This window comes from Dendroctonus ponderosae, unplaced genomic scaffold (assembly GCF_020466585.1).
Source record: "Dendroctonus ponderosae isolate FM_Combo_2020 unplaced genomic scaffold, Dpon_F_20191213v2 Dpon_F_20191213_1, whole genome shotgun sequence".
Taxonomy (NCBI): Eukaryota; Metazoa; Arthropoda; class Insecta; order Coleoptera; family Curculionidae; genus Dendroctonus; species Dendroctonus ponderosae.
The window spans coordinates 58,999,410-59,025,890 of record NW_026017110.1 but is presented as its reverse complement, the minus strand read 5'-3'; the positions used below and the strand labels follow the sequence as shown (position 1 = coordinate 59,025,890).

Genomic DNA, 26,481 nt, shown 5'->3' with positions numbered 1-26,481 from the left:
AGCGACAACATCGCAAAGCTTTGCTTACTTGTTTTTCTGGTTGTATACCTAAAAATAAAGTAGGATATAAGTATACATACAAATAAAAGTGTCCTACACGTTTAAAATACTGTCTAATGTCCATATATTTCGAAGTGTGCTGCATTATTTATGGCTTATGTGAATGGTTTAAGGGGTGAAAAGTGGAAAAATGCTATTCTCAGTTCAAATGCAGTTGATGAATATGAATCACTTATTTTTTATGTCTGGACTTGCAAAGGATTTTTTAAGTATCGGTGAATATGGACTTGAATACTTTAAATATTTGCCTGTTCTGTTTGCCAGCTTTAAAGGTGTAAATAATTTTTAATTTAATTTTATCGGTGCATGCGCCAGTGTGTACAATTACTAGTTGAGTTACCCACCGGAAGATGAGGTCATTTACAACAATTTTAAATTATTCTTTTATTTAATTTTTCGCATTTTTTTTATGGCGTCAAAATAAATATTTTAATCCTGGTTCACAACTGCTTTTTATAATTTATTTAAACGAATATACTGGCCTCACGTGCATTTAAATAGCTATCGCGGTAAAATAGTTAACGTGGTTAATTACTTTTCAAATGGAAAAGAAATTGCTTTATAATGATAGCCACATGACAAAAGTCGCAGAAAGCCCTTAATGGCTCTAATTATAGTTACGTAATATATTGACATCTAAGTCTTCCTCATTCCTCAACCTTAGTCTGCTCTACAGGTACAGGAAATCAAGAAAACTCAATTTGATTTTCTAATATTTATTTATAATATAGATGCTATAAACTTAATTAAATAGTCTACCGACAGAAAAATAAAGTCGACAATAAAACAAACTTGTCATCAAATAGTCAAGATTCCGACTCATTTTTCCGTCAACTGAATCGTTTGGATTTTAAATCACCTATAAAAAAAACGGAATTAAAATCCCAAAAAAAATGTTATTAAATCGTATCCAGAAATTATTAACAATGTTATCATTAAAACCGTGCTACAGCTTTCAAATGTTAAATATACCTCTGCAAATAGAAGAAATACCTTACCTAGAAGAAAAACCTTACGCATACTGTGAAATAGTTATCCAATTTTTCAATTTTTTTTGTTTATTATCGATTCAGAGAATTTATATTTCAGATAGAACCTAAAGAATTCGAGACGCTCTCTCGAAAAAGTTCTAATGATTATTCACAAGGTTTTAGGCTTTTTTGCGTTACAAAAAAACTTGGAGTGCCTATGAAAATTTCATATTTCTTCTAGCTTTTGAAAAGTTACACATTTCTAATAAATGAGAATCTGTATCGAAAAGGTCCTAATGAGTGTCCTTATTTCATAAAGCACAGGGATTTTTGATAAAGAAACTCGAGACACTATCAATAAAGTGCTAATGAATATTATGCGCATTTGAACCGTTTCCAAGTTCTAGAGCTTAGACACGCTGGTAAATGTTTTCAATTTTTGCTTCTCAGTTTTTATTTTATGGGTGAGAAATTTGCGATCAATTTCTTTGAGGTAATGGCAATTCTCGTTCTTTCTAAAATGTCCCATAATAATGAATATATTTTTCGTTCTCTCGCTTTAGAGGTTAAGAAGTTGGGAAAACCCCATGAACGAACCCTTGAGAGGATCAGTTAAAAAACTTCTATCGATTCTTCACATAATTCTCATTATTTCTTAGTTATACACAAAAATGTGTGTCAATTTTTGCGTCCATTTCTTTGCAGGTTTGAAATTTATCGCGTTATTCCTATTAGAAATAATGTCGCTCTCGAACAGCCCCATCAAAATTCTCCTTATAACTGACCAGCTATTGTGCACAATATCAAGCTGTGTTAAACTGCTTTTGTGTTTTCTTAATTTTGCTTCTCTCTCTTTAGAGGTTATACATTTTTGAAAAAACTTGACACTGTCGTGTTGATTTGCGTCATTCACCCACTGCTGGCTAAAATACGTCAACTAAGCCGACAGTCACGTCACTGTGACGTACCTGGGATTAAATTAGCAATTAACTTATGTTTTACGATGAGAATTAAAATTGTTTCCGGTTATTAGGTTGCAGGATAGTCACAATATAAAATGTTCCGGCCCGAAAGCATTAAAAGATTACATTTTCTTTTAATCTGACCATCGTGTCGTGAGTTTGGATTTATAAAACACAGCGCGTTCTAATGCTCAGATATTGTATAAATTGTTTTTCTAGGCATTAATTCTTTCTTTATGTTAGCATTTGTGACTCGACAGGTATAAAACCAGGTAAGGGGCACAAAGCAAGAAATCTATCTCGCGTCATGAATGCATTATTATTTTCTGGGATTTATTTTGTCTCTTCAGCTACTTGGAGTCACCTTTATTTGAAAGTACCGGAGTTGTACGAAGGTACGCGAATGAAAGCGTCACGTTAAAGGAACTGAACAGAAACAGACAATATTGAACTAGAGTAGAAATAGTCGGACTGAAGCGTAAAGCGGCAAACGCACAGTTCTTTGGCGTGTAAACGTGTTTGTTGTACGCAGAAAGTTCGGTGTTTTGTTTCTCCTCAAATTATGACTGAAAACCGGAACTAAGTGTTCAAATTTATGTTGGATATTGACTGAATAAACTCTCGTTTATTGTATGTGAAGTTTTCGTGACTTTCTAACAGTTCGTTGTCAACATTTTGAACTTTTCTATGCCTTAAGTGACTGGGGCATAATCTGTCTAATGCCTCAAACGATGATTTCAAGCACCAATTTACAGGTATATATTTACTGAATTATTCCAGTCAGGTATAATTTTATAATGCAAATAAAACCGTCTGCACCTTCATAACAATGCTTTGGCTGCTTTCATTTCTCTGCTTGAAAAGCAAAAGTTACTGCTGAGACTATAAATTTGTTTATATTTCAATTGCTAATTTTTATTCCTACGATTACTTAAGTACTTTTAGTTCTCCGATTCAGCATCATAAGTGCATACAATGCGCGATATTTATTACGTTGTTGATGATAAAGTGCAGCAGTTTTTTCACTCAAACCAATTAGCATTATATTAATTATACTTTAGATTACATGGAGATGCGTGTATTATTGTTATAGTGAACCGCCATCCCAGCATGCATTATTTTATTTAAAAACAACCTTCTGGTTAATGGGACGTATAAAGGTTTTAATTTTCAAAAATTTATTGCGCCAAACGCGTTTCATACAAATCACTCGGTAGGTAGTTCTGAATAGAAAAACTGATGTTTGACTACTTTCTTGCAGATTAGGAAACGGCGTTTACGCTCTGAGGCTTAGAAAAAAAACTTTTGTTAATTCTCAATTCAAAGCATTTGCCGGGAGAAGCTTTTTTAGTAGCTAAAGAACCGGGGTCGGGTCTTATTACCCGACACCAAAAACATGGAAGAACTGGAAAATTGATTTGGTCTAAAGAAAGTGTTGAAAAATCAAATGGCTTTGACATATTTGGCTGTTTTCCAACTTGAAATCAGTGCAGTTTTGTCGCGAGTTTGATACGTTTATTAAGCTGTTTTGAGAATAAATCAATTCACACTGAAAACCGTTTGGTGAAAATGATTACTTGATATTAAAAACATTCTGCATGAAGCTGATGGCAAGTTAATCAACTATCTTCCTTGGAAGCCGCATTCACGCTAAATGCTTTTGTCAATTTAAATAACTGTATTTCTCGGTTAACATTTCATTTACTAGTAATGAAAGAAGTTTATAAGCAAACGGTGTAAAAAGTGCAAATCTGGTCAAGCATTGAAATGCGATCTTTCATCACAGACAATTGCTCTTTGAAGGATATCATCGTTATAATGCGAGATACTATCCTGATTTGCTATTTTTACATGTTGACCGGAAGGAAATGATAAATTTACGTCCTTAGCCGATGCTCAATGCATTCTTTTAGCGTCTTCTAAATAGTTCGCTGTTACACAGCTTCCGGCAAATTTCATTAAACTTAACACAATCGCATGAAGCGGCTTGAAGATATGTGATATCAAACCTAAGAATGTTAATGAATCAAATTCATTCCTGGATTTCAGTCATTTATTGTCTCTATTTATCAATCAAAATACGTTTCGGTGTATTTTTCCACCATCATCAGTTTTTATGTGTAGCGTTGTTGCTGCTTTACGCCTTGGCATGCATTTTCTTTTTCTTTCCAGAAAATGCATGCCAATGCTTAAAGCAGCATCAACGCTACACATAAAAACTGATGATGGTGGAAAAATACACCGAAACGTATTTTGATTGATAAATACAGACAATAAATGACTGAAACCCAGGAATGAATTTGATTTGGAATTGAAACACAGTCAGGAAACTAACTCATTAATAAACTCACATCAACTCATTATGGTCTTGCGACTTGCTAAATCGTAAAACCTCACTGCATTTGATGCCTCAGGTGGCTCTGCCTGGTCCTTGTGACCAGGTTCTTTTGAAAGACGTTTAGGTAGAAAAACGGACTCAAAAGCTAACAATGCTAATCGGACCGCGTATTTCAGGGCTGGACTTAAATCGTTCTCTATCCCTGCTTAAGTTACCCGCTGTATTGCAACAAAAAAAATGAGCAAAATCTATGAGACCCCCAACCTGATTATGTATTCTCGAAATTTGAAAATCCTTTTTCGGAACAGCCTCCCGGCTTGTTGGCTGCTTTATATTAAAACAGACGCAGGCGTCTCTTAATTGATTAACTCCTACACATTTGCCGATTTAAATATGAAATAACACAATAAATGTTGATATAATTACATAGTCCCCGTCGTCCATTCATTCACTTATGGACTTCATTCATTGTGTTGGGAAATAGAGATCTCGCCGCGTGAAATGTAGTATCAAAGGCCATAATAACAATTGTGAGTAATTGGAGTTAATCACCGCATAGTGTCTTAATTACTTTGCCGAATTGTTATCTATTGACAAACCTTTTTTATTCGTATCCTATGTGACTAACCCAATTTTATAAGGCTTAGGCGATACTGTCGGCTTGATTATCTTCGGGAAAAAGGTGCAAATCTCCAGTCCCAGCTAGTTATACAGGGTGTCCCGTAAGCACATGGTCAAAAGGGTTCTGCGATATTCTTTGGATCAAAAGAAGACGATCTGACCTAACTTTTATTAACCAAAAATGTCTGGCTCCTCTGATATTGATGGTCAAAGTTCTTTAAAAAATTTATCTTTTTTGAAATATCGGGAGAATGGTACGATTTATTTCGGTGAAACTCGCTGTGAATTTGTTCTTATATAAGACTCATATTTTGATGAAGCAGTCGAGTTATCGAGTTCTATCGTTTTGGACAAGTGGTGAATTCTTGAGTGTCGTGGTACAAAGTCTACCAGAACTTTTTATTTGGTGGAGGAAATCAACTCATTTTTTTGGTTGATGCGCTAATAATTTATTCACAATTTTGTGCTCATTGTAAAATCTTGTTTTTCGTCTGTTTTCTTGCCACTTAACAATGTTAGACATTAACTGCAAATATGCGGCGCGTAAACGCGAACGCTTTCACGCAAGTTGTCTTCGGAAAACCCTAATACTTTGACCATGTCGGTCACTTCTTCATTAGAAAAGGTCATTCGAAACGAATTTGTGAGATTGATTGAGAATTAATTTATGCCTCCCATCACGATATTTGCAGAATTTTTTTTCCGTCAAAACTAAGAATGCTACAAGATTTTGCAAAGAGCACAAAATTGTGAATAAATGACTACTGTATCAACCAAAAAAAATGAGCTGATTTCCTCCATCAAATAAAAAGTTCTGGTAGTTTTTGTACCACGACACTCGAGAATTCACCACTTGTCCAAAACGGCTGAACTCGACTGTTTCATCAAAATATAAGTCGTACATAATTACAAATTCACAGCGAGTTTCACCGAAATAAATCGTACCATTCTCCCGATATTTCGAAAAAGATCATTTTTTTGAAGAACTTTGACCATCAATAGCAGATGAGCCAGACATTTTTTGTTAATAAAAGTTCGGTCAGATCGTCTTCTTTTGATGCAAAGAATATCGCAGTATCCTTTTGATCATGTGCTTACGGGACACCCTGTATAGGAAAATTATTTTCGCCTCTGGTAATACCTTAGGGGTGTGCCGTGCAGTAACAAAAGGCACGTGATGCACGTGGTAGATTGAACGATTTTGATTCCGCTGCAACTGCCATTTTCAAAATGGTCCCATTGGTATTTTTCGCCGGCATCATGAGGGTTGCGAACTTGGGATTAAAGCACAAATAGTCACGCTCAGCGAGCAAATTATACCTTTTAACACTGAAAAATACCTAAGCAGTATATTTAAAGATTGAATTTGATTCAACGTAAACTTGAAAAGATATAATACAAGACAAATGGACAGCAGAAATAAACAAATTTGTTGTTTTTCTGATGCTGATGTAGATATCTGCCTTTTTTCACTTTTCATTAAAACGTAAATAGATGATGCAGACTGATTTGGTAATAAATTGGGCAATAACGATAAACAAGCATCATTATTAATAATAATGAGTGTCGGTTCTTAATGGCGATCATTTCTAGCACATAAAAAGCTACGTGCGATAGCAATGCATTAAAACAAATAGTTGATTTCACCATTTACATCGAGTAAATAGTCATGTTTGGCCGACTTCCTTCCTGTCGATGAAAATTTATTTAAAGCTGATAGAAATAATTACTTAATGATTTGCAATGTTGAACTGCATTTTTATGGGGACACAAGGTCGGCAGAAGGAAGTCCCGGAACTCTCTTGAAGATAAAGTTAAATTTATATATTCTGCAGCTGAATGAGCCAGTAAGCTAGAATGATTACGGGTGTAAATCTCATTTAATGTCTTTTGGAATTCTGTTGTAAAAACTAATTGGAGCTACGTTTTTTCCTTTTGCCATGAAAATATCTCATTAGCCGCTACTGTTTAAGCAGTGCAATAAACAAATATCTCCTTTTGATCGGGTAAAATACGTTAGTCTATTATACCGAGTCAATAAACTCGAAAGCGGACCTAGTCCAGCGTTTTGTACTTGTGTAATACCATAATTAAATAACTGTACCAGTTTTTCTCGGTGTATTCACAATTTCTTCTCCATACCTTTATAGATTATCGTAAAATCGATTATTGATGAATATTCCATTATTAATGTAAATTAAAATTTACTCAAAAAACGGCACAATAACTTTTGATAACATCTAATTGTTTTCTTATTAATTCCATAGATTTGGAAATCGTTTTTATTATATTCGTCATGGTTTTCAATAATATTCCCCTTTTTCATCTCTCATTGTCAAGGTTTGACCTTTGCGAATCAGTTTCATTTAATTATATTTTTTATCCGGTCGTTAATTTTTTGCTATATTTTGATGTAAGTATTTCAATTATCTGCAAGAGGAAAGTCATTGAAACTGGTGAAAACAGAAAAAGATTTGCTATTCGCAAACACGAGTAACTTGCGAAACATCACGAAAAAAATATTTTTTTGCATCAGTAATTAATTAGTCGGCGTTCTAGCCTTAATCAGAAAAAAAGGAAAATAGCGTTTTTTTTTAAATAGAGTTACTTGTTCGAGCTTTTTTGCTCAGATTAATTGTAGGTATTCATTGGCAATGACATTATCTAATCGAGCTTTCATTGTTTTTCGCATGAACAAAGACCATTGAGAATTGGTTTTGCACACTAGCCGATAGGTGAATCATACAATGGAAATTTGGCTAGATTATTCTGCCAGCATTTTATCCACCACCTGAATGTACGAAAGATTTGATTAATCGAAGTCGCATTCAATAAATAACATTTTTTCAATCCGTGATTAATGCACACGGAGTTTTGCATATTTTACTATGCATTCCCTCAATTTTCAATAATAAATAATTGATTAACTGGTTTAGAAGTACGCTGTGTATATATCAACAGATAGTGGTTATTCGATACAAGCGAATCTTATTAACGCAATCTTGTTGATATATAAGCAATTTATATTATTACTAAGATTGATAGCGAAAGAATTAAAATGTTTTAAGCCGACTGTTTGATTAATATTACCATTTCCGCATAGAAAACACACATCATCATACTGGTTTATAAATACATTATGAGGGTGAAGCAAGCCTTATTTAGTTATGCACCCTTTTGTTAGTCATATGTCGTGATAGAAAACGTTTAGGGAGTAAATGCTGCTGAGTGGCACCATGAATATTGCAAAAATTAACCATTGCCGCCTTGGTGTCTCTCTTTTAGTCATGACATAGAGCAATGAGCTTAAATTTCACACAAGCCCATATGCGTATAACTTAATAAGCAATTTTACCTTTGATAACATTAGCAAGACGAAATCCATGTGGTGAACGAAGGAAACATGGCCATCTTCAGCACCTGCTACCGGTCCCAAAGGTGACTTAGAGAAGCAGATGTCTTGCGTCCTTTTGCTTTTGCTCGTTCAACTTATGTCGAACATTTTGAGCAAATAGGCAATTTTGTGGTCCCTTAAGGAATCAGGAAAACGTGGTTTGTAACAAGAAAATGTTTTAACTGGAACGCCACTTTTCAAACTCCAAACTCCTGAGAAATTTCAAAAGATAAAAATCCATAGATCAAATTAGGGTGAAGGAAACTAGCATCGGCAAATAAAGGTAAAAGTCCCGAAACCAGGCAAGATATACATCGGGGCTCAAATGTGTTCACTACCTGAATGGCCCCAAGCCCTCCAATTTGACCAAGCCCGAAAATGAGGACCGAAGGGAAAAACGCCCAAATATGTTCAAATACCGATTACATAGCTGTTGTGCCCAAAATATAAAACACTATAACACATTTACAATTTTTTATTACGCTTCAGAATGACCAGTGTATAAATAAATGTTTCATTGATTGTGTGTATCATACACACATGTGGAATGTGATAGTTTTGACCCTGAAACCGACCCCATAGATAAATGCATTTTTTATACTTTGCGTGTGTTTTGTTACTTATTTCTACGGCTAATTTAAATTTTCAAAGGCCCTTTACTTCAAAGCTAGTTTTCTAATTGAAGATCTTTAGGTTTCATTATTGGTGAGCACTTATAAGGCTGAAAAAATTTATCTCTTGGAGTGGTTGCCCATCTATTGAGTTCTCTTCACATAGCTTCGTCACATCAAGTGTCTTATTAAAAACTACGAAAATGAAAGGGCTTTTTTGTGAAGTACTTTTCAACAAAGCCTTCGATTTAATTAATATTCATCTTGCTAGACCTGTTTCACTTGTTCATGATTTCTCTTTTAGTAATTTGATTTTGGCCAGATGGACGAAATATCTTGCGCAATAAATTACGTGTAATGCCAATGGCAATAACAAAACACCCATGTGAATTTATTATCGGTTAATTCAGGTGTCGATCCTTCTTAACCTTATTTGACCAGATTTTTATTACTTAATGCGCTTAGGTACATACATGTTGAATAATTTATTTTTTAATAGACTCGGATAATTTCGATTTGCATTTGGGTGTATCATAGTTTCAGGGCAGGATTTAGATGCGATTACTTAATTAAAAAAACCTACTTCGCTTATTGGTAAACGCTAAATGCGCAGCTTTCTTGGAACCACCTTTTAATTGCAAGCATGGGCTTCATTCCAGTCATCATTAGTCCAAAGAAAAGATGGTATTCTCTAATTGTTTTTGGTTGCTCTTTTAATAACTTGAATTCATAACTAAAGAGGCGATTTAAAATATTTTTTGTGCGGGTTAATTGGACGATGTGCAACTGGGGATTGAGTCACATTGAATTTAATTAGCAAAAACGTTAGTTTGAATGTTAGGCAATTGCAACAATATACATTCTTGGAGTTTTAATTTTTTGGCGTCATTGCCCAGAAAATGCTCAAGCGCTTGGCTATTGTACAATTCTTAATGCCGGGTTTACACTACCGACTAATTGTTCTCACAGTAAATTGGTGTAATTTCAGTAAAACCAACATACATTTTAATACTTTAGTTCTGCTGTTTTGTGGTGGTGACGATGTGTAGATGTGGAACTGAGCCAAGAGCCAATTCTTTGCTTATGCCTCTAAAGAAGCGACTAATTTTCTTTATCAATTTGCTAAACTAACCCAAACTAAATCCCTAGTACCTCATTCTTCGTTACTTTACTTCGAGAATCGGGTGCCAATATGGTCGTTGCACAGTTTGCAAACAACAAAAATTTCCAGAAAATGTCCAACATGCTCTAAGTCCGCAATAAATCGAACGATTTATGAATCGCACCCGATTCCTGGTGAACTTCAATAATTGGACCACTTTGTTAGACAATAAATCGGGGGAAAAGTGCGTGGTGTAACACCGGCATTAAAAATGTTATGACTGGAATTCAATAGAAAGTGCATTAACTGGTTTTATTCAGCTCAAAAATCACTGGCAGTTTCCAAATCTTTACCAAAAAAAAGGTTTAAAAAACGTTATTTTTCCTATTTTGTTCTACCATTTTAAACATCAGTCACCGAAAATCAAGTTAATGCATTTTTTACGAAGATTGTTTAGCCATGTTTGAAATGTTTCCAGGAAGATTTTATCGTCATTTAAATAGAAAAAAGTTATTTACCGAATGTTACATGTTCATGATCCTCTTAATGATGCTCTACCTCGGGTGTTCATCTGCAAAATTGTTATTGCGTGTAAGCATTTGTTTGATAAATAAAACATTTATGTATGTGTGCGGTGTGTTTTATTAAGTGTTTGATCGTAATAGTAAATGTCCTCTAGCAGTTAAAAACAATATTTCCGCTGTAATTAGGTAGTTTAGAGTATTATTTTCGGACAAGTTTCCATTTGGATGCCTTCAATATTTCCTCGGACAAGGACAAGTTGAGTATTGGCGGTATTTTTAGATTTGGAATCGTAATAAACTTGGCGAGTATAATCGATTAAAGAACTTCTCTCCAATATTTTCTAATTAAAAGAAAGTTGTTGGTCGAAACCTCAGAGCCCCGCCTTAAGTCTCCACCCTTGAGCTTGACTGTTTACGTGATACCTGTTCCCATATTATACTCTTAAAATTGCTTCTGATTATTTACACCCCAGCAGCGTTTAAAACGGGTTTGGAATATAGCGTGTTGTGTGTGTATGTATGTTCTGTGAAAAGTTTATTAAATTGCCGGAGTATTGCGTTACAACTAAACCATCAACTGCGCCAAGAAGCCTTAAGAGTGAACTAATTGTAGGTATATTGCTGTCTGGTGGTGAGGTTAATAACAATTGCTATTGTTCGTTGTTACTTCAATCACGCTTCAATAGCAGGTGTCTGATTTCAGTTCCCATGCTCACTTTTCATCGGGCTCAAAATTTACCAATTATTTAGCGGGCTTCAGATCTCAAAAATCTCATAATGACCTATTATGAATCGCGATCGTCCTTTAGGCAGAACTAATTTTGGCTATATATTTAGCTAATCCGACATCTGCACAAGTCGCGAAAACCGAAGAAAAAAACTCATTCCTACCAAAGTAATGGTCCACCATAATAAAACTGTCAGAGAACCAGATTTGAAAAAATATTATCACCGCCCAAACGTGATTTTTACGTTATATCGCATCCTGGGGATTTAAGTACGTTCTCACGTAAACTAAATTTCGTAGGTAAAAATGCGACGAAGGGACTCTTGTTTGAAGACCTAGCTGGTGTTCTATTTGACCATGAACGTGCTGACAACTGAAGCCTGGTAGACTTTGATGGATCTTTAATCGCAGAAGCGATTTTTTCTCTATAAGAAAAAGCCAAATGGAACGTGTGAGATTTAAAGTAGAACGGGCACATTGTTGTTTCGCCTTTATTAATATGGAAGTTGCATTATATTCAGTGTCATCATTTATTAAATGTTGCAGCTCCAATGCTCCCATGAGATCATCCATTAGGTAAAGTAAATAATTGTATTGACCCTGTGGGAGCTGCGCAATCTTCTGGTATTGATAATTATTGTTGCACTTACCCAATCTCAATACTTATGAGTTTCAGACACATTTTCAACTGACTTTTTTGGTCGGAAGCTGTTGGGGTTCTACCTAAGCATACACAATCCTAACTTTTATCAGGTTTGAAGATCTGATAAGTTAACATTGGTCCGGACGATAAATTAGGTAGACCCTCGAAATTTAGAGTCCAATTATCGACGTGGAATAGTCCCCGGGATTTTATGTTGCTTTTATTTAATTATAAATCAACAAACTTTATCAGTCGTTTAGCATAATTGGGTTTTAATTTTTGTTTAGAATATTTGCTCTAACATGCTTCGGTTTTTCTTAATGATCACCTCAAAATGTTTTAATTGAAACCCTGAAACACATGGATACTAGAAAAGTAGCCATACAATTTCCTCAGCATACCAGCAGACTATTTCGGTTCCAAATCTGTTTCCTGCTGAAACATAAATATTTCTTTCAGTCCATCAATGCCCCATTTGAAATTCACTTTTCACTTTTGAATATCAAATCTCCTAATCTTTGTCTGGCAAGCTCCTCTTAGTCCAGCTTGCCAGCAGGCTATTTTTGATTCCACTTCTATTTCCTGCTTAAACAGTAAATATTTCTTCCAGTCTCTCACTGCTGGACTTGTGGTCTGTTTCTACTTTTCAAACACACAAAACTGATTGTTTTGCTCGAGCTAGACTTGTCTGGCCTATCTATTTTTGCACCTCTAGACAGCGCGCGTTTATACGCGGTCAATACACAGGCTCCTAACTCGAATTATATTCGGTCTTACTCCAATTGCTTACCAGAACACACACGTACACTTGTAATTATGCTGCAGGCATAATTAAGGCAGAGCAATCAAATTTTGTGTTGGTCTTTCAACACTTTTGATTAGTTTCGTGTCAGAGGCCTTGCTTGCTTATTTACGCAAATCATTTTTTACATCGTGTTGATACGAGTATGACGACTTCCAAATTATTAGTGTTTTAAATTTGTAGTCGACATGTTTGGTACCATAATTCTACTCTAATTAGAGCTGGAACTAGTCGATGAAGCCGTATCATTTCTTGTCTAGTCATGGAAACATTGTAAGTTTATATCTTCCGCGGTGTCAAAATCGTGAACAATTCGAACAATAGACAAATATGGTATAATTAAATGTCGACTCTTGACCCACCCGATACATCACAATGAAATTGTTCATTGTTGAGCAATTACCTTCTTCAGAACAGGAGATATGGCTTGCCGCAAGGGTCTAATTTTACGCCCTTGACTTTAACTTGATCAATTATTGCGCCTTAATTTAAATTTGTAATGAACCGCCATAATCTATGGGCATAAATATGCCTCGCAAAGATAATCTTCGAGGACAAAATATTAATTTTCCCCCGTCTGCAAATGTCTTGCGAGTTAGCACTTTATATCCTGGTCATTTAAAGAGAGTCGAATTTATATTCCTGACAAGTTTAAATGCAAATTCAAAAAGCATTTCATTTGCAAACACACAGCACAGATCTTTCATTTCCATTTCGACAGGCTTTAGTAACAATTTTTTTAATTACAGACATTTTCCATAAATATTTTTATTATGAAAAAATGCCAACAATGGATTCTTTGTCGCTTGGGGAATTCCGAGAAAATCATAAATTAAAAATGGTTTTAATAGTTTAATGTTTCGTAAAACAAATCGCTTGAAATCACATAGTGTTTTATCAAAACGGCAAAAGAAATCTTACTTTTGGAATTACTTCATATACCCGAAAATTAATTATGAAATAAATGAGTATTTACACACAAATGTAGTTCTTTTACTTTGGCTTTATAGGTTTAACTGCAAGCTTGACTGAGCTTTGGAAAATAATTCACTTTTGTTGGCAGGATTTCAATAAAACTGTTGTTTCTTTGTTTGTCATGCAGGTTGATTTGTGATTTTGATTTTTGCCTAATATTGCGGTTTTGATATTTTATAAAATTCGCCCTTTGCTAAGAAAACCTTGATATTTTTATGTAAAGGTGTTAATAGATTTCTTCCAAAACAAGGTTATTTATTAATTCCAATTATGGTTTTTTGGTGCTATCCATATTAGGTAACCGGTATTTAATCGTTTCTTTGTGGGTTATGCTCTTGTGTTTTTCCGGGTGGAAATTCGTAAAACAGGACGTATCAGATTGCGTTCCAGTGGAAAACCACACCTGCCTTGTGAAACATATTTCACCGTATCCATAAAGCAAATGTGAATAGGATCCAAAAATAAACAGACCATTTTTCACACTTAGTACATTATGCCTCTCTACCAATTCACATAATTTATTTTCATCGTCGCTTTTAAAAATAGTTCACTCACTTGAAGCAAAGAGTTTCAGTGGTGGAAAACAAGCACAAGATATACGTCAGCACTACTTCTTAGTAAAATCGAAAATAACAGCCTGGTAAATTTTATGCGTTCTTATATGAAATGTGGCGCCGAAAAAATGCTTTTTTCCATAACGTTTCTCTGACAGTTTTATGGTCTCATATAGTAGGTTTTTTTATATGAATTTGATACTTTTTGAACACAATTTCTTTTTAAGCGTTTGGTTGAAGCTTCAAATTTGATTATAAGCGCAATTGCGTGTAATAAGCATCCTCAAAGGTTTTCTAAGAACATAAAGCAAGCGGTGGTCTCTTCTGGTAGTTATCCAACATGATAATGCATAAAAGATTGTTTTATTGCCGATAAGAACTGAATGGCTAAATGACTAAAACCCACCTCCTAATGGTACGGCAGTAAGAAATTTCGAAATTAAATCCCAACCAATGGTTATTTCAACTTCCTTAGGTAAAGTAACCACAAGTTCTGATTCATATATCAAGACAACTGGAAACCAATTTATTAATTCCGAGAACCCTGATTTTTTTCTTAAGTGAGCCAAATCGTGAAAGCTTCCGCTCTTTAGTACCAACTCAACCAGTTCTGGTGAGCAATTGGGTTAGTTTTTATGGCTGAGACATTTACTGTCTGTTTATAAATACGGGTTTTCTTTGCTACATATGCAAAAACGATGCTTCTTTCGTCTTGATCTGTGCTGCTGAGCACGATTAATTTTTAAAACTATCAAAAAATCAGCAGTGGTTATTTTCGCTGTTTTGAATAGTAAACTTGTTGGCTTGGAGGAAGGAATTGGTTTTGCGCGCGTAACCTGATGATAAGGTTCCTTGAAGTAAATTATCCCTATCATAACTTCTCCCGATCATTAACGTCATCAACTACATGTAGTGTCCAATATTCATGAGCTCCTAACAGTTTGAAGGAAAGTAATTCTGCTTAAGTTGTTGTACAAAACGATTTAAAAGTAAGATGTTGAAAAATAAAAGTTTCTGAAGTTATTTACAGATCTTTTAAGAGCGCGAAACGAGTTCTGCTCTTGGGCAGACTCCGTTTATCAGCGCATTTATCAAAAAATATACAAGAGCATAAAATGTATGACTTGTTAAGTTGCCGAGAAGATATAATTAAAATAAAATAAATCTGCTTAGCTTCTGACAATTTTATGATTCTTCAATAGATTAACATTAAAAATCAAGGTTGGTGCACCTGTCGCTAGTATTGTCGACGTCTTAGCCGTTCCATTCGGTGCTTGGGCTATTAAAGAGGCCAACAAACCAACTGAACCGTCTGGTTTATGTTTTACTTACTACTTTTATGTACACTCTCGCCCAGAAGTAAGGCAAGTTCATACGTAACAGCTTGCATCTGAAGAATCGATGAGATGCGGACGTATATCTTCAGTAATTAAGAAACAATAATCAAATATCGCGGTAATTGGATAGGTCATGGACACTTATCGGTTTTGCATTAAACATTCGCAAAGTCGAATGTGTGTTTAACGGGCAAAGAACCGTTCAAGTCTTACAGTTCTCTATTGATTGCTCAAGCGGCATAAATTTTCGATTTCGGTTCGTTAGCACAAATTATATTATATTTTATTAAGTCATTTGATTTCGTAATTTCCAATTTGCATTCAATTAAAAACCCCATCATTTCCCATCTGATGCCAATTAATATCACTTTGATAAACATATTTTTGGTATCTAGATGAAGCAGTTAAGTAGCTGTTTGGTCTTAAATTGATCCTTAAATCGGTTGTTAAATGAACATTGGCATTATTTCATGATTGAAATAGGAGACAAAGCAAGAGTATATCGGTGAAAGTATGAAAAAATTGCCTTTGACTTAATATAGCGTTCTCCGACTGCCGTAGACAACTTGCTTAAGGTTACATTTTATTTGCATGGAATTATGATGTATGCACGTGGATTAGTAAAATTGATTTAGATTGTCTGTTCAGTAAACTGCAATTTCCGTAAATCTTATCAACTGCTGCTCTCGAGGTTCATTATTTCATGAAGTGTTTGGTTTGCATGTGTTTCTCAACTGTTTCTGTGATTTTAATAATCTTATCCAGCTATTCAATTGCAGGAAACTTTGGAAATCTTTATCTATGTAGGTCAGGGAATACATGCACAGCCCCTGCAGAGTATCTTAAATAATTTATTAAGAATTCAGTAATTATTACTATAAGCAAACTGCACCGACATCGGATAGCTGCAAGACATAAATGTTCAGTAGGTAAAGCGCAATGGATAAACATACCATACTACAGTTCGATATGTAATTATAGCTAATAGTTTGGTTCGTAACAGTCTACTGACATTCTCGGAGATCCTATCAAAAACAAATGTCTCTCAATTAAAAAACCAAGCGCATAGCTGAGAGCTAAAACGGGATAGACCATTTACTATACGGAGTCTAATTTTCTAAGCAATCGTTATTTAACTACTATTATAGAGCTGGTTTGCTTTGTTTTATACTTTACACCAATTGTATCCAAAGAACCTTCATCCAGTTTTATTTTATTTTCAAAATCGTCATCCCATCCACAACAATAGTTCAGAACATCAGCAACATTGTCAACTAAAATCTATATTTTAGTCTTGTACTAATGCCTAATGTTCAATTTATTGTTGAGGTGTCTTTTGCAAGTTAATTTATTAAATTATACGTTATTGTTGCTTTGAGTAAACTATGGGCCTCTCGTATGTAGTTAAAAAAATAGTCAACGCGCACATATTAAAAGTATTGCCATGTTTCTTATTCTGAATTTTAATTGCGTTGGCCATTCATCCGTGTAGTATATCTGAATTTTTAATATTCTAACTAACTGTATTGCGAAGTAGTAAGTGGCCCAGTCAGTACTTATATGGATGTTGCTATCGTTAAGAGTGGTATTCGATTCAGCCTAGTTTAAAGGGAATCAAAACCAATCACTCGAATTTTTGAATGGTACATTCTGGTTTATTCTTGCCTAGTTGATGCCGAACCTACCGGTAGTCACATAACAGGCCATACCTTGTTACGGCGAATTTTTATAATTGTATACAGTTTTGATCTATAACCTATCAGAATCGGTTTCAATTGCCCGGATTTTGGATAAGATATTATGGAATAATTTTTCGCCAACTGAAAGATCGTTATCGAATACCGGTTCTAATTGGCCGTTTGATTGTGTCAATCAGTCGTCTTAAACTATTACTTTTTATGTTGGTCCCAACTTGCATAATTTTCCCAATTTGGTTTGGCTACTTAAAGTGTATTCATGCACAAAGTTTGGCCATTAATTTTGATATGAATAGGGAAAATAAAAAATACACCGAACTATTTTTTACGTCATTTCTGAGCAGGACAACTTTCAGTTCAGTTTAGTGATAAATGCATAAATGAATGTTATCATTTTTTGAACTTGATGAAGCCCGTGTTTGACCGTGGTATTTCACCGAAGCCCTAATTACAGTCATTAGTAAAATAATCCAGGTCACTGTAGCATCTTCAAAACATGGAGTGTGATGATTCAGTTATAGGGGCTAAAATAAAATCAATTTTCCACAATGTATGCTTCTCTGATTTCCATCATGATTGATAAAACAGTTGATAAGCAGCTAAAATAATAAATTAGCATGCCGATATGCCGTAGATAAATGCGGTGTTCAGAAATTGTGGGGTTTTTTCAGACAAAGTAAGGACTCTTAGAAGATGCTACTTATATATTTCAGTGGATTATAAAACTTCAGAATCAAGGGGATAACGATATCCTCTAATTTTGCAGGTATCCGCACTGAAACATCTGGCAATGCACATTACACTATTACTACTTTAAAAGTTTCTTATTAATCATCATTCCTTGTAACCGGTTTTAACAAGGATTCTATACTAGGAAGCCACTAGAGAGATTTTAATGTGACTAACCATTATACAAAAGCCAAATTATTACAATATCCCGTTTAATAGTTGATGGAGGCGATTAATCGTGGGTCATTAGTTGTGAAATGATTCAAATGAATATGCGTCAAACGCCAACCCCGGGTTAGTAACTCATTTGAAAAAAAAGTGAAAAAAAGGTAATTTAATTATTCGGCTTTACTGATGGGTCTTTCTGGGAATTGCTTCACAAGCCATGGTCAAGTGATAAATAGTTCAACATTTTAGGTGTGCTAACTGTTGCTTAAATGTGTAGACAGTCACGTTTCGTTATGAAGTAAAGTAGTTTGGTAATTACCCCAGCCGAATCATTTTTATTTTTGGAAAATCCAAAATCACTTTTGATTCGTTATTTCGGGAATTTCTGGATAGCGACTTGTTCATGCAACTAGGAAATTGCTTTATGCTATTAAAACCGCAAGCACCGCTATTGCGTATAGATTATTAATGGCTTTTCCTATTGATTAATGAATAAAATGACACACTATTTGAAATCTTACAATTGTTACCTAGGGGCTTTCTAATAGTCGGTTTTGTTCAAGGATGGTAATTTTTTATAATTTTGTTAATTTAAGAATATGGTTTATCGTAGATTAAGCTCTGATAGATATTGAGTTTTAGCCAAACTCAAAGGCAAATTTTGAGACTTCATGAATGGTTCAATTTCGCAAAACTTCAAGCCTTGACTTAGGCAAGCGATGTATTATGTATTAGAAATTAATGATCATATCATTAATCCTCGTTGATTCAATATGAGGTTCCCAGGTCTTTGATTGTGGCTTCGACAATACAATTTCTGTGCATGAAAATCTCACACAGCGACTATTCTTAGATAGATAAATATAAAAGGACATATGTTGAAGGCACGCTGCTAGTGAAGTAACTGTACCAGCAGCGAAGAACACTTAAAGAGCTGCCAAGCAAAACCCCACAAGTTCTCCAAATCGAGAATTTTATGGCATAATTTTCAATTTCTCTTTTAATTGTTTATGTTGTCATTTATACTTAGGCTGAAATATAAGTCTGGTACTCGTTATTGAAATCGTATAGTGAATTTCTTCAAACCTGTGGGGTTTTGTTCAAAACACTGGGCGGACTTGGTTATGTAGAAAAGCTCTCTTGAGCAAGTGTTGGTTTGTAGGATTGGGCTCAAAACGGAAAAAAATCGATGGCCCTCACAGAAACGATATCACCACCCTTTTTGAAACTCCTTTCTCAATAAAAATTATTTTCTTTTCTCTAATAGCCAATTTTGCAAACAGGTTGTTGATATTCTACAAACTTCAATGTTTTCCGAGTTCGAGAAAAATTAATAGTAATTAATAAATATTAGGCGGATGCAAATATGCTACGCAATTCTGAGAACTTTTGAAACCCTATTGGCTGCAATAATAGACTTCTGAGTTTTTGCTAAACCCTATTGTGGTTTTGCTTGGAACACGAATTTTTCCAATGATGTTTTACAGGGATTTGTAGGATTCTGCTTCAACTTGAAGGCTTTATACAATGTAAATAATCGATAAGATTCAGGATCAGTCGTTAACTCTAATTTACAAATTCTGCGACTTGTGGGTTTTGTTTTGCACCTCCTGACTTAGTCTCGAATGGAGATCGTGTGATGCGGCTAAACTATCGTTATTGTCTATTTTTTTATAGGAAATTAATCAAATATGTATACCATAACTTTATTTCCTTGACTAAGTGTGATTCGATTTTATTCATCTCCGGCTGTGATGAGTCGCACAGTTACACAATAAGTTGAGTTCTCATCTACTTAATACCATGGCGTTACTCATAATAAAATAGTCGATTATCTTGAAATGCCACTAACGGTGACATTTAAAAACGAGAATTTACCTGACTGGTAACATTAATGCAATATCTTATTTATATTGGTTGGGAAACAGGATAAAATACAAAGGATGCTACCTATTAAACAATTTCTGATCACAAGATTAATCTGCTAGGAAATCGTTGATGTTACATGATCAAATTGTTCATTCCTCACAGCGTAAAACCACGCTTTTTACACTTCAGCAATGATTTCGTTAAGGTTGAAAGGTTACCAGAAAGAAACTGTTAGGGGATATGAATAAGTCTGTATTAATTACTCATTGATATTTCGTTAAGCGTGGCAATTGATTTTGCAAGAATTATTGGTCCAGCGAAAGCTCTTAATTACTCCAGACAGATTAATCTAACAATTACAATAATCATCTTTTTTACTATTATCAACGAAGTGGAACTTTCATAATGCGATATTGTTATTCAATTCTCCGATGATAAATAATCCAATTAATTAACATCGCGTAATTGCCAGTAATAGTAAAATTGTGGAATAAAAGTGTTGAGAAAGTTGGTCATTACGTTCTGGTATGAACAACGCTAATGTGCTGGTCAGGTGGATATAAATGATAAGCTTATTAACAAGCGAAATATATTCATTAATTACGTTAAGTTATTAGAGATCATATCGACGAACTCATTCACATAGTGACTGCGATCAATTGATCTGAATTATCCTGATAACTATTTAACAGCGTCCAAATAATGTTCCAAGGTAAATTTACTCAGTGTGCTAGTTCACCTAGAACACTGCTTTTAAGCACGTTTCTGTTTAAAAGGCTCACAAACCAGATGAATTCACAGATATCAGTCTCTAATTAAATAAGTTTAAGAAAAAGATACATAAATATCATCGCTACCAACAGATATTGCATGCTTAACGAACTAAACTCATACATTTCGATTTATCAGGCATTTTATTTTAGAAATATACAATTTATAAAGTGAACCGCGCACAAAGTGGTTTGAAATTTATAGAGGAAACCAAAACCCACGCTGAGATCAACTCAAGAACTCCAAAGGCAAAAAACAAAAACGCCAATTATTATGCTCCGCCTTTATTTAAATCAACTCAGTTTCCTTCCCAACTGAAGGTTATTTTCCGGTGTTATTTTTTTTCTGCAACTGTATCGCCAGCTTGCACGCATGAAACCAGATCTGGTTTTTTTCCTACAGCCGTTTTGATAGAAATAGTACTTCAGTATCAAAGTCCTGCGTGAGAAATGCTAATGACATGGAGATCACTAATAAAAATGCTAATCTATCCGGTTTGATTTTTGTAAGAAATTCTAAATTGATGCTCTATTTCAAGATTGAAACATTTAGCAGTTAAGAGTGCAGGTGATGGAAAAGTCCTATATATATATCCTACCGTATATTGATACGGTAGGGGCCTTGATTAATAATAACCGCTGTAGGGCGATAATTATTCCACACGGTTACAAGTTTTATTTGGTTTTAATTCCTCTGCGGCAATATTCATATCATGTTCTTGTGGAACACCTAAAAACCTTCGTTCAAGTTCAATTCCCAATGTCAGGGAAAGGGCTGAGCATTATTGAAACCGAAGCGATTCAATGATTTCAAATAATCATCCCACCAAACCCCCTATCAAGATCATAAAAAGTAATTGATTGAAAACACAATCGGTCAATGTCTGATGCACCTTCAGTCCGATTAAGCAGGGAATTGTTGCCAAGTAACTTATTAACCTGGACGTAAAAAAAATGAAGATTCACCAAGTAGGAAATCATATGTTTCTACGGTGTCTTGGCATGAACCAGAGGGGCCCCAAACCCAGACACGCTTGGTCTGCGGTCCGTAAAAAAACGTTCAATCCGTCTGCTTGATTCAAGAATCGTTGTAGAAATCGGGTATTCGGTTTAAGACTTAATAGCTTTGTAAACTCGTGTTTAGCATAACGCGGGGGCGGATGTTCGGAAACTGTTATTTCCAAATTGGTTTTATTATGGGATACGGAATATTGTTTGCATGGGAAAAAACAGTCGCTAAGATCAAGCTTTGTGATCAGCCAGCACAATAATATTCCTGTCGCAAAATTTGCGGTTTTCGATATGACCAACAAATTTGGTGAAGTAGCCGTTAGACAACCAATTAAGCCTTTTTGGTATAATCTAATTGAGGCAGTCGGCTCTTTAAGTCCATCAACTACATGAGGATCACACTTAAATTACCTTCAGGCTTGACAAGTGCATATAACATAACTGATAGGAAGATCCCTCCTTATTTAATTAGTTCCCCTGAGTGTGTAAATTAATTAGGGGAAATTTAGAACGTTGGTCACGCTCCTTTTTTACCAAGGTGGATTCGAAGCTTTTCCTATGTCCAAGCAGGTGGCCACCCGTCTTCACGGCACCCTGTTTGGAATTGTTTAATAGCATTAAGCCAGGTTCACGTTAAAAACTGGTTTCTAAGTCCAGCGAACAGTTCTTAGAAATCTATCGGCCATACATTATGTCGGAGCAACAGAATCTTCAGATTTAGAAGCGAATAGTGATTAAGTACGATGCGCATATAAGGGTGAATTTGTATTTGGTTAAAAATTTCTTCAGCTCCCAAGTCCGCTTCCACCGTCCCTCCGTTCGGTAGAATTGAGGTTTTCCATGAAATCGACCCTTAAATCCTCTTATGAGTCCCTGTGCAAATCAGATTATTGCATGTTTGCGATTGTTAAATCGAAAACGTTTCAAGCGGCCTAAAGCCAAAGTGTTTCCGGGATTTGTTTTATTTTAAATAATAGTACATCCTATATTTTCCTATCTATCGGTTGAACTATCTAGATCTTGTAACAGGCGTGTGCATTTCCGTATGCTGTAGATACGTGGATAACTGCTACAATCGACGTTTATGGATTAATTTCCTTTTTGAAAAAAAGTATCAGTGGGTTGCGTTATAGGTGTAAGAAATGATATGTGAGAACCGGTCCATTGTTAGATGTCAATGAGAAGGAGAAATACACATGAGTACTCGTAGATGCTGCAGGGTAATGGTGTTAGATATTTTCATAAGCTGTTATCACAACGATATAATAAACATGTAGTTCGCGCAATTCCTTATTAAAACACAGGTGTTCTAATCTATTCCGAATACTTGCAACATAAAAAAGCATCTAAAGGAATTCAAATGCCATATATAATGAGACAAACCCGTATAGTTATCATTTCAATATCATAATCATTCACCCAGTAATTAATTACTACTGGAATAAACGCATTTGCCATTGGCCAATCGATATTGTAAATTATTCAAATCATGTTGGATAATTGGAAATTATTTATTTTGTTTAATGGAGACTGTTTTTGTTCAATTATTAACCCATTCGTCGTCATATAGCTATCACCAGGGGGTACACATAGCAACTCATAAATAATTCATTGCGACTCAAAATGGTATACGCATATCGATTACTTAGCACTTTACAGGGTGATCGCAAAAGTGTATTTAAAAACTACCAATGTTTGCACGAAAGGTCAATTATTTAAAAAAAATACAAGCTAATTTAAACACCTTTATCGGCTTCACTAGAATTATTTATTTTCATTGCTGCTGCTGATAATAGCAACTAGTGCTTCCCTCGTTTCCACTCTTGTTTCATAAAACAATAATTTTATTTATCCCCAAAGGCAATAATCAAGTGGGTTGCGATCTGGTGATCGTGAAGGCCAATTTGCGTACCGCCTCTGCCAATCCAGCGATTAGGAAAACGAACATCCGTAAAGATCGCACATGGAAACAAAATGTTGGAAGTTTCTAGGCAAGCAACTCGAGCTGAAAAACAGCACTTAAAAGTCTTTTGTTTTCCATCTGGGCCTAAAGGCATGATCACCGACCTGAAGATGCTCAACTAGTTGCAAGGTTTAAATGCAATGAGCCCAGAAGTAATGACTGGAAATTGATTGATTTTTGGAAACAAGCTCCGATCCGTCAATTTTATTTGCAAATGCTATGCTTTTGTGATACAAAATTTATTTTTACAGGATAATCAAAAAATAAGTTACAACCATCGACTTTCAGTTTTGAATTTTTCATTGACTGTTGTGGGAATAGGTGCTTTTATTTGGAAAAAATCTTGATGGTCGTAGTTTATTTTTGGATACCTGTGTAAATAAATTTACCGTAAAAAACAGCATTTAAACATTTCTTCCAAAAACATGTCGCATCGGTTTTTAAGCAACAAGCTGCTAGAAAAGTTTGCATCTAAGTGCGATATTTCATTGTTGTTCCAGATGCGATGGTCGATTTTGCATTTACTTAAATGTTTTCCAACTGATCTGTTTTATTTAAATATAAAAGCGCCTGTTCGTTTAAATCTACGCCACTATAGTGTAAATAACTTCAACAGCTTTGACTTGAACGAAGAACCCCGGATCTGAAGTGGTCTGGTAAGTGATAATCAGCAAATAGGTCAAAACCTTCAAGATAGTTACGCATTAATAAAAACACGCATCAAACGAAATCACATTATTATTTTTCAAGAGTTCCAATACTTGACAGGTTGTTTAAACGAGGCTTTTTTATCTAGTGGTCTTAATTTTTCTTCACCGAAATGTGTACTCGAGGCGCTCTCTAGGAAGTAATCAAACTGAAAATGTTGTTACAACCGAATTACAGTTTATTGTGCAACTGAAATTGTGTGATTAGGGTCATGGAGAATGTTTTGAGTTGTTTTCTTCAATTTTAGAATGCTTTATCTTTGAAACAGTCCGTAGTTAACGATTTTTCCACCCTAATAGATACCCTTGCACCTGTTAAGTTATTGCACCTTTAGCAGATGTCCCTCAATTATGGGCTTCATTATATATTCCGTGTTCAAAGATTTACAACTTCTGGATTGAACGTAGAAAATTGCCAGGGCATAAATTCTCTTTTGCGAATTAATATTAGAACCCAGGAATGTGCGTATACCAGCTAATTTTTCACAACGGATAGCTATTAAGGGGAGGGCGGCAATACGGTAATGAGTAATTTCTGTAAATGATTGCAAGGGTCACCTAGGTAATAACCCGACATAAATCCTAATTATTTTTATTCGCAGCTTAGAGGTTTTAGGAGTAACTGGTGATTACGTGGAATTATCGCACGAAATTAATGTTTGCTTCAAAAAAACGACAGGAAGGGAAAAAGCTGTTCGTTAAGGACGTGATTCTCACTTAGGGCTCATCAGCTGCTTATTTGCATCAAGCTGAAGAGTTTTGCAAGAAAGTAAATGATACGGCCGAATAATTAAATTAATTATGTCTCGGAATAATGTTTGCTAATATGGGAATTGGTGAAAACGAACCAGCTTTAAGTATTTACGGATTTAATCCTTGTACCCTTAATAATATGTTCTTTATCTTTTTCAGGTATGCATCAATTTAATACCGCTCAGCACTAATGTGTTCAAGCAGTAAGTTCTAGGTTTTAAGATAGTAATTACTATTTTCATGTTGTCGATATTCGGGGCGCAGATAAAAAAAATAGGACAACTACTAAAAACTAATTATTGGCCATAACTTAATAGACTTATTAGCATTGCAGGGTAAATGCACATTTTTTCGTCACGATGAATTAGACAATTTGAGGGAATGTCTTATAATAACTCACAATCACTAAAGAAAAAAATATACCATAACAGTACTTTCACGAGTGCCACAATGAATGTCATGCAATAATCCAGTCACCCCAAGCCCTGGACAACATTTTTTTTATATATCAAGCCTTGAAATGGACTTTTCCCTCTTCAACTGATTGCTCTGAACAAGTAATAAATGGTGGCTTTTTATAAGTTGAAATTAGCAAAGAAGTTTCCGCTGCTCGTGATGGTTGTAGCCAAAAGCGTGGTAGCGAACGGACGACGGCCTTAAAACCTGAACACCGACTTGTTCAAAGATAATTTTTTGAAACTTTCACATCTAACTTGAGTTCACTTACATAATTGGTTCGGACTCTACATATTAACTGTCTGCGTATTAATTAAAATATTTTTTGCAGTAAGTCATTTGAATACGCTTGTCGTTTACTTGTCCAAAAATCCTTCTCCTTGGTTGGAGAAGGTTATAAGAGGAAGTATATGTTGCTGCTACTAACAAAATAACGTGTTTGGAGACAGAATCAGTTGCACCAATTATATTTCTCTTGTTGATTAAGCATGCAGGTCATTGAAAGGAAAAAAAAACGCTCTTAGAGAAGTATTTCAGACAATAAATGTTTGAGCGACATGCGAAGGTCAATTATCGCAATATAATAATTATTACCAACCGAGACCAAATCTCTGTTAATTACAGTAACATTAATTTGCCTTATATAAGTTTAATTTTCTTGCCAGCAGTCAGGGACCTGTTATGTTCTGTTGTAAAATATGATCATTTGTATTTAGGCAGTAAATTTCCCACTTAAT

The 26,481-nt window shown here is 34.9% G+C and overlaps 1 protein-coding gene and 1 long non-coding RNA gene across 2 annotated transcripts in view; one reads left to right on the top strand and one right to left on the bottom strand.

Moving 5' to 3' along the window:
• The first annotated feature begins 2,415 nt into the window (after window positions 1–2,415).
• LOC109532872 (semaphorin-1A) overlaps window positions 2,416–26,481 on the top strand; it is a 60,612-nt gene continuing 36,546 nt past the window's right edge. The window contains exon 1 of the mRNA XM_019897968.2: window positions 2,416–2,748. The gene's annotated coding sequence lies outside the window, so the exon portion shown is untranslated. The remainder of the gene's footprint in view (window positions 2,749–26,481) is intronic.
• Window positions 8,278–13,002, bottom strand: LOC125502533. The gene is made up of 3 exons (XR_007280300.1): window positions 12,355–13,002; window positions 11,961–12,304; window positions 8,278–8,558 (listed from the first exon to the last, which is right to left on the bottom strand). It is a non-coding gene; the product is annotated as an uncharacterized LOC125502533 (long non-coding RNA).